The sequence below is a fragment of the Hyperolius riggenbachi genome, chromosome 10 (assembly GCF_040937935.1).
Source record: "Hyperolius riggenbachi isolate aHypRig1 chromosome 10, aHypRig1.pri, whole genome shotgun sequence".
Lineage (NCBI taxonomy): Eukaryota > Metazoa > Chordata > Amphibia > Anura > Hyperoliidae > Hyperolius > Hyperolius riggenbachi.
Window position 1 is genome coordinate 136667314 of NC_090655.1, and position 9157 is coordinate 136676470.

The following is a 9157-nucleotide window of genomic DNA, read 5'->3' on the forward strand; positions in this document are numbered from 1 at the left end:
AATTAACCTTTTTTGGAAAACATTAACCACACCCATGTCCTGCCCACTGAATTGAACACACCCATGTCCTGCCCATTGAATTACCATTCAAATTGATTGATTATTGTCCCAAAAACTCCTCCCTTTTGGCCTAAATTCCATTGAAAAGCATAGAAACGTTTTCTGTCCGTTTTTTGGGGTTGAAAACGGACCGGAAACGGATGCAAAACGGATGCACTTTTTGGTAAAATGGATCCGTTTGCGGTCCGCGGGAGTTCCCCTGAACACGGACTGCAGCATCCGTCCTGCAACTGGGTCTAGTGTGGACCCACTCTTATTCCTAATGATCTCCTTAACATATCCTGCAAATTTAGGGTTTCTAGCATTTAAGGTGGATTTGCTATTAACCATTAAAGTTGGCAGGTTTTTAAATGTGTATTTTTTTTCCTTTGAAACTTTAAAATCGATTTTCTCAAAGACTATAAGGCCGATTTGAAAAAAATGTTTTTCCTCTTGTAGCCACTGGGGGCCCCTACAAGCTGTGGGGCCCTGGGGCAGCTGCCTCCTTTGCCTTAATGGTAGCGCCGGCCCTGTGGCTGCAGTAGTGTTTGAATAACATCAGAAACAAGCATGCAGCTAATCTTGTCAGATCTGACAATAGCAGAAACATCTGATCTGCTGCATGCTTGTTCAGGGTCTATGGCTAAAAGTATTAAAGGCAGATGATCAGCAGGACAGCCAAGCAACTAGTATTGCTTAAAAGGAAAAAAAATATGTCCGCCTCCATATCCCTCTTGCTTTAGTTGTCCTTTAAGGCAGTTTAAGGCAGGGGTCCCCAACCTTTTTCAGCCGGGGACCACTACACCACTATCCAGACCAAACCTTTCCCTGGGGCCTGGGGGAAGGGGGGGGGGGGGGGTGTGGCAGTTTTTTTATTTGGGGGGGGGGGGTAGGTCATCCGGGTGTGGGTATCTAGGAAGTATAGCTGCCCCAATATAGCTAGTATATCTGCCAGAGTATATCTGCCCCAGTATAGCCAGTATAGATGCCTCAGTATAGTTAGTATATCTGCCACAGTATAGCCAGTGTAGATGCCTCAGTGTAGTTAGTATATCTGCCCCAGTATAGCCAGTATAGATGCCTCAGTATAGTTAGTATAGATGCCCCAGTATAGCCAGTATAGATGCCTCAGTATAGTTAGTATAGATGCCCCAGTATAGCCAATATAGATGCCTCAGTATAGTTAGTATATCTGCCCCAGTATAGCCAGTATATCTGCCCCAGTATAGTCAGTATATCTGTCCCAGTATAGGCAGTATATCTTCCTCAGTATAGTTAGTGTATCTGCCCCAGTATAGCTAGTATAGATGCCTCAGTATAGTTAGTATATCTGCCCCAGTATAGTTAGTATATCTGCCCCAGTATAGCTAGTATAGATGCTTCAGTATAGTTAGTATATCTGCCCCAGTATAGCTGCATGCGGCCGCCGCTGTGTTACCTTAGCTGGCAGCCGCTTCCTCTTTATACATCTTGGTCAGCTCAGCCCCTCTCCTTCAATCCCGTCTTCTCTCACAGCAGTGCATCTCCCGGCTGCTGTGAAGAGGCAGAAGCAGGAGAGCGGCTTCCTGTAACGGCGATATGTATCACCGTTACCATGGGAACCGCTGCCCAGCTTCCTGCCTCTTCACAGCAGCCGGGAGATGCACTGCTGTGAGAGAAGACGGGATTGAAGGAGAGGGGCTGAGCTGACCAAGATGTATAAAGAGGAAGCGGCCGCCAGCTAAGGTAACACAGCGGCGGGCGCGAGGGGAGGGGGCAAGAGGACAGACCTGCGGCCCAGCTGCAAACGGCTCACGGACCGGCAGTGGGCCGCGGGCCGGGGGTTGGGGACCCCTGCTTTAAGGTTTCCATACATCTGGTGATGTGTGCAGGGCCGGATTTCCGCACAGGCCACCTAGGCCGGTTCCTAGGGCGGAAACCAGCCGACAGGAGAGCTGGGGCGGCTGTCGCACACTGTACACAAGGCTGCAGATCAGCTGTCCCGTCTCTGCTATGAACAGCACGGAGGAAAGCGCCCCTCCCCTCCTTTCCTCTCCACTCTGACACTGAGGGAGGAGGGGCTGAGCAGAGAAGCCAAGCCGCGAGATTCAGTTTCAGGAAGAAGACGGGCGGCTACTCTCAGCACAGCAAAGGTATCTGTGCATGGTGGCAGCGCTGTGAGAGGGAAGGGAGGGAGTAGAAGTGTCTGCAGGACACTAGACTAGAATCACGCTGTGCCTGCCTGATCCTGGGGAATGAGTGACCAGCTGGGATCCCTCTCTCTCCCCCTCCTTCTTCCTTCCCAGGAGTCTGACTCCTGAAGCTACTAACACAGGGCTGCCTGGTGGTCCCCTCTGTCCTGTAGCCTGGCTTTATCTCTTCTCTCCATGCCGCCATCATTCCTTTTATCATTTTCATCAGGTAGAATTGTTTCCCTTCTCCTCCCCCCACAGTCATTTGTTTTTGCATTCCCTAGCACAGCTATTCACCTTTTTTATTGCACTTTTAGTCTTCTGAGATCACTGGTTCACCCTATTTTTTAAAGGATATTGGAGGTTGATTCATGACATGTTAGTGCGCTAAGCCACATGGGTTAAATCGGTGAGCGCACGCTATCAGCGTAGCGAGCGCTCTTGGCTAAGCGTGCTTCTTTGAAGTACAGTGCGATGGTTTGTAGCACGACCGTCATACTTTACTAACGCAGCTGCTGTTACATTTAATGTAGCAGCGGCCGCACTAGTAAAGTATGACGGTCGTGCTACAAACCATCGCACTGTACTTCAAAGAAGCACGCTTAGCCAAGAGCGCTCGCTACGCTGATAGCGTGCGCTCACCGGTTTAACCCATGCGGCTTAGTGCACTAACGTCATGAATCAACCTAATTAGATCTATGTTTGAGCACCAGCACTTTCTCCCTGCAGCTACGTTACATGGTTAACAGCACTTTTGAAAGTTGACTACAAATGTATTACACTTGTTTTTATCTAATTGAACCTGCCTGATTAGTTTGTACCGCTCTTAGTACTTATGGGTCGTTGTTAAGGTGCGTACACACCTGCGACTGATGTCACTTGTCCGGGATAAAGACCCAATCCCCTTGGGTGACAATGCTGGACTGTACAGATGTGTCTCAGCTGTGTGAGGCCCAGTGCACACCAAAACCGCTAGTAGATTGTCAAAACGCTAGCGGTTTTGGGTGCACACCGAGCGGATTTTGTATGTGATCCGCCGGCCGCATCCGCATCAGCATCTGCGTGGCTAATGTATCTCTATGGGCTGGTGCACACCGGCGATTTGAGGTTTTAAGCAAACCGCAAGCGTGCAGCAGGAGGCACGTTTGCGGCTTGCTAAAAACCTCAAACCGCCGGTGTGCACGAGCCCATAGAGATACATTAGCCATGCAAATTTTCAAGCGGATGCGGCCGGCGGATCCACCCAGTGTGCACTGGGCCTAACTGACAAGGCATTCTGTTGTTATGCTGGGAGGGAGAGGGACGTCACGCTGCAGGTGGGGAAGTGGCATACATATAATCCTACCATAGTCGTAGTCTAATGTCCTACATTATTATTATTATTATTATTATGTATTTATATAGCACTGGTATCTTCTGCAGCACTTTACAGAGTACATAGTCATGTCACTGACTGTCCTCAGAGGAGCTCACACTCTAATCCTAACATAGTCATAGACTAATGTCCTACCATATTATTATTATGTATTTATATAGCACTGGTATCTTCTGCAGCACTGTACAGAGTACATAGTCATGTCACTGACTGTCCTCAGAGGAGCTCACAGTCTAATCCTACCATAGCCATAGCCTAATGTCCTACCATATTATTATTATTATGTATTTATATAGCACTGACATCTTCTGCAGCATGTTACAGAGTACATAGTCATGCCACTGACTGTCCCCAGAGGAGCTCACACTCTAATCCTACCATAGTCATAGTCTAATGACCTACATTATTATTATTATTATGTATTTATATAGTGCTAACATCTTCTGCAGCACTTTAAAGGACCGCTATCGTGAAAAAAGTAGGCAGTTAATATCTGACTGAACAACAGGTTTTGGGCCAGTCCATCTCCTTGTGGGGGATTCTCAGCGTTTTCTATGTTTTCAACAGCATTTCCTGAACAGCAGTTGCAAAGTGTAACTGACAAAATAGGGTGCAAGTGAGTAGGGAGGCTGGCTGGTAGATTACTATTTTGGCAGTTAAACTGCTGTTCAGGAAATACTGTTGAAAACAAAGAAAACCCTGAGAATACTCCATGTGGAGATGGACTGGCCCAAAACCTGTCAGATTGTAACTGCCTACTTTTTTCGCGATAGTGGTCCTTTAATCACCTTAGTATTGTGATCAGCAAAGGTCCCCATACACACACATTACATTTCTAATTGGATTCCCTGCAGATTCGTTCACTCTGATCAAATCAAATGGAAATCAATTCCTTTATATTTCATTGATTTTGACCAAAAATGTATCTAAAGTATCGATCAAACAAGACGTCTTGGTCAATTGGGGGTGGAGCAGGAGTGGTAGATGATTGATAGGCCATAGCGTTGCATTATATCAAACAGTGCAACATTGGGGTTCGATCAGTTTTCAATAGATTCCCTGCTGGAATCTATTAAAAATGAATGTGCTGTGTGTGGTAGGAATCAATTCCTTCTGAACAGATTCCTTTCAGAAAGGGGCCGATCGCTTTGGAAAATTGGGTAGAAATCTATAATTGTATGGCCAGCTGCATTTTAACCTGATACTCAATTTTAATCCTTTTCCCATAATGCTATTCTCAAATTCCTAGCCTCAACCTAAATTGCCAAAAGCCCTATTTTTTAATCTTTCCTAAGCCCTTTTTTTTTTTTTTTTTTTTTTGTAAGTACTTAAACCTAATAACCTGATCTATTAGTATTTCTAACCTCCCCCCCTTTTCTATGACCGATAACCCTATCCTAACCACGTTGTTGTCATGGGGTGGCTGGAGGTAATGGGCCTAGGGCGGTAAAAAGTACAAATCCGGCCCTGGATGTGTGGTCAGATGGACCAAGAGACAGATCTCTCTCTCTCTAATTGAATCCGATCAGAGAGAGATCTGTTGGCTGCCCATACACCGACCGCAGGCCGATTGATTTCAGCATAAAATCTTTTGGGAATCAGCCTCATAACGCTACCTCCACCTCCTGGCTGCTGTCACCGTAATGTCACTGTGCCCAACACACATGCGCCTGGTGGTGGAGAAGCAGGAAACAAGATTGGGAGTAGCTGGATAGTTGTAGCAGCTAGAGCAGGTGAGATTTAAATTAACAGGCACCAGCACACGAGCAATCCTCAACCAGGCATCAATTTTCATCCATCCAATTTGATAAAGTTATCAAATAGGATGATCAATTGGGGCACAAAATTGATGGCCATCTTTACCTTCCAACATTATCACAAGGGTGTTTTGCCAGAGTAGGGACACTTTGCCATCCCTTATCAACGTACTGCCTTAATATGGTTTTGATACATGCTGCTATATGATTCAGATTATGGGGTTGATTCATTAAGCTTAGCTTCTAAGGCAGTGCAGCTTAAAGGACAACTATCAAATAAACTGTAAACCCCACATACCTATACAGCTTTTAGCCAGCAACAGTAGAAAGCCTGTTTGAAAAGCTGTTGTAACAGCAGTGGCATAGCAATAGGAGGTGCAGAGGTTGCAACTGCATCAGGGCCCTTGGGCCAGAGGGGCCCCGAGGGGCCCTCCCTCAAATGAAGTATTAGCTCTCTATTGGTCCTGTGCTGGTAGTAATCACTTGTATAGATGCTTTGATTAGTAGTATTCATTAAAAAAAACTGTTCCCCATCCTCTTCTTGCACCTCTGACACTGTGGTTGTCCTTGGCAGGTTTTTGTGCACCGTATCAATTGCTATATATACAGTGCTTGGGGGGCCCCAGTGTAAAATTTACACCGGGGCCCATAGCTCCTTAGCTCCGCCACTGTGTAACAGCTTGTGTCGGTGTCGAGGCTAGAGTTATACTATGTACCTAGGTTATAAAACTCTCTGTCACTATTCACAGAGGAATTATTTAGTGTTTGTTTCTGCCCTGCCCTCACACACACTGCTTTTTTCACAGATCATATGAGAACAGTTGAGGGATTTTTTAGCTACAAAGAAGGAATTGACGAGAAGGAGGCTTACTTTATTCCTGTTCTTGTCTGCTTACACCCCCCATTCAGAATGAGCTGTTCCTGGCTGTAAACTCTCTTTACACTGCATCAGGCAGAAGGAGAGAGAGAAGGAGAGAGAGAGAGAGAGAGACAGGATCACAAAGAGTTTCGGCTGATTAATTATTATGAACACTATTTAAAGCTATTTCTGCTTTATATCATTCTGAAGAGATTCCAGTCACAGTATTACAGCCAGTGAAGATTGTTTTCAGTGTTCGAGATGTGCTGGACACGACACAGTCCTCCATTGTAATGCACACAGTGAAAACTGTTCTCTGTAAATGTCATATTTTCTTCACATAAGGAATAAAAAGTTGTAAAAAAGCCATTTGCTAGTAATTACTGGAAATATATGTGGCATTAAGAATTTTAGTTAACATTGATAGTTGCCCTTTAATGTGAGGAGCGTAAGTTGTGTGCACACAATGCATGGTAGTGCAGTGTAGCGTGTGCTGGTAACTTACACGCGCTCCATTCACATAACGGCCACTCCACTCATCCCAACCTGAGGCCCGTGTATAGCACACAACTCACACTCCTCACATTAAGCTGATTTAGCAGCGCAGCTTAAATTAATCCACCTCCATGCTCCTTTGTAAGGCCAATGTCAGAATATTGTGTCAATGTATAGTATATATATCAATGTATTATTCCTCCTTTGTGAATCCAGTATAATAAAACCTCATTGTCCCTGCGTCATCCACTTTCCCTGTCTGTCCGTCCATGGCTTTTTTGTACTGCGAATGTGCGCAGTACAGACAGCCGTTGGGACGGGAGGTCGGGCCAGGGAGCAGGACGGCCCCGGTGTGCGCGCACGGCGGCGGGCACATGTGCGCACACTGGCTGGAGGCGGTAATTTCACTACCTAGAGCCCGTTTTTAAACGGGCTTAGGTAGACTAGTTCTTCAATAAATTCAATGATGCGGATTTGCAAAAGCAAACTAACATTACAACAATTCCATACATAAGCCTAGCCAATCAGGTTTCAGCTGCCAAATGGAACAATGCTTTTTATGGATTGCCCCAGACAGATGCATTATACTGGTCTTGATACATCAGTTCCTTTTTATTTAAGGCAAAGCTTGCTACAGAATCCATATTTCCAAAAAAATCTAAATACAGTACAGTGGATTCACAGCAAACATCCTCTCTATACCAAGACACATTTTTACCTTGGATTAACAAGTTATGCCACACTAAAAAATGAATCAAGATATTCTCTAAGATAGTCACATGGCAAACGCAATTATGTAAACTGAGATTCAGTAGTTCTGTGTGGATTGCTGGCTAAATGGGAAAGTTTCATGCATGTTATATGAACACTGCTTGTACAGGTCAATGTCAAATCATAGCCTTGAACTAAAGAAGGCAGCCCATTTGTTATAAGGAACAAACAGAGGGCAGTCAAATGAAGTAAAAGAAAAAAACGTTGTGAACTACAGAATACCCAGACAGCTCATGGTGACCTAGAACCACTAGGAAATTATAAATCACTCAAAGAGACCAAATTCCCTCTTGCTAAAAAGCAATGCTAAATATAATTTTACCTTCTTAAAACAGAAGGTATTTGTGACAATTAAGTGAGCAAGTGTAGTTTCCCATGATGCATCCCTCCTGAATAAGCAAATCATTCTCTGAAAGCTAGACACATCCTGAACCGCTGGTGTACAGTGAGCCTATAGTTTATACATTTTACAGAGTGACATCAATCCAACATGCATACAGCCGGTTTCGGACTTTCAAATTACCTTGTGTGCTGGTAGAGAGGTTAACTATAGTGATGGGCGAACACCTGGATGTTCGGGTTCGGGAAAGTTCGCCGAACATGGCCGAGATGTTCGGCATGTTCGGGCCGAACCCCGAACTTCCCGAACATCCCGCTTTTGGGGGCCCTATGGGGTCGCAGGCATAAGGGGGGAGCATGCCCCGATCGCGGGGGGGGGGGTCGGAAATTCCCCCCACCCCCTCCGCTAGCGCTCCCCCCTCTGCCCGCTTCCCCATACAAAAGTTTAAGCAAAGTACCTGTAATAGTGGATGGCCTGGCAGTGGCACTGTGGAGTGAGGAGGAGGAGTCCGGAGAGTGACGCGTTGAGGGAGGCCGGGCAGCGGGCGTGAGGTCAGAGAAAGGGCGGAAGTACCACAAGGGTACTACCGCTGAACCGCCCGCTGCCCGGCCTCCCTCAACGCGTCACTCTCCGGACTCCTCCTCCTCACTCCACAGTGCCACTGCCAGGCCATCCACTATTACAGGTACTTTGCTTAAACTTTTGTATGGGGAAGCGGGCAGAGGGGGGGGGCGCTAGCGGAGGGGGTGGGGGGAATTTCCGACCCCCCCGCGATCGGGGCATGCTCCCCCCTTATGCCTGCGACCCCATAGGGGGCAGTATTCGGCCGAACAGGGCCCTGTTCGGCCGAACAGGGGCCCTGTTCGGCCGAACAGGGGCCCTGTTCGGCCGAACAGGGCGGCGGCCATTTAGTAGTTCGGGGCGAACCCGAACTTAAAAGGCCGAACACCATCAGGTGTTCGGCCGAACTCGAACATCACCCGAACAGGGTGATGTTCTGCAGAACCCGAACAGTGGCGAACACTGTTCGCCCAACACTAGTTAACTACCTGAAAGAGATAGGACTGATAAAGTTAGAGAATTTGTCTGGATGCTAACCAGGGGCATTGCCAGCGTTAAAAATCCGTACCATGTGCCACAGATCTAGGCTGGGGTGCCCCAGATGTCCCCCTGGACCCCACTGGCAGAATCACGCTGTGGGCAGCAGTACTCGACTGTTCCGGCCACTTGGTCTCTGGACTCTGCAGATATCTTCACTTCTGGGCTTCTTCCTTAGTTCAGAATATAGCAAGTGATTGGCAGCGCTCACAGGCTGCAAATGAAATGAAACCTACAGAGATGTGCAGAGCC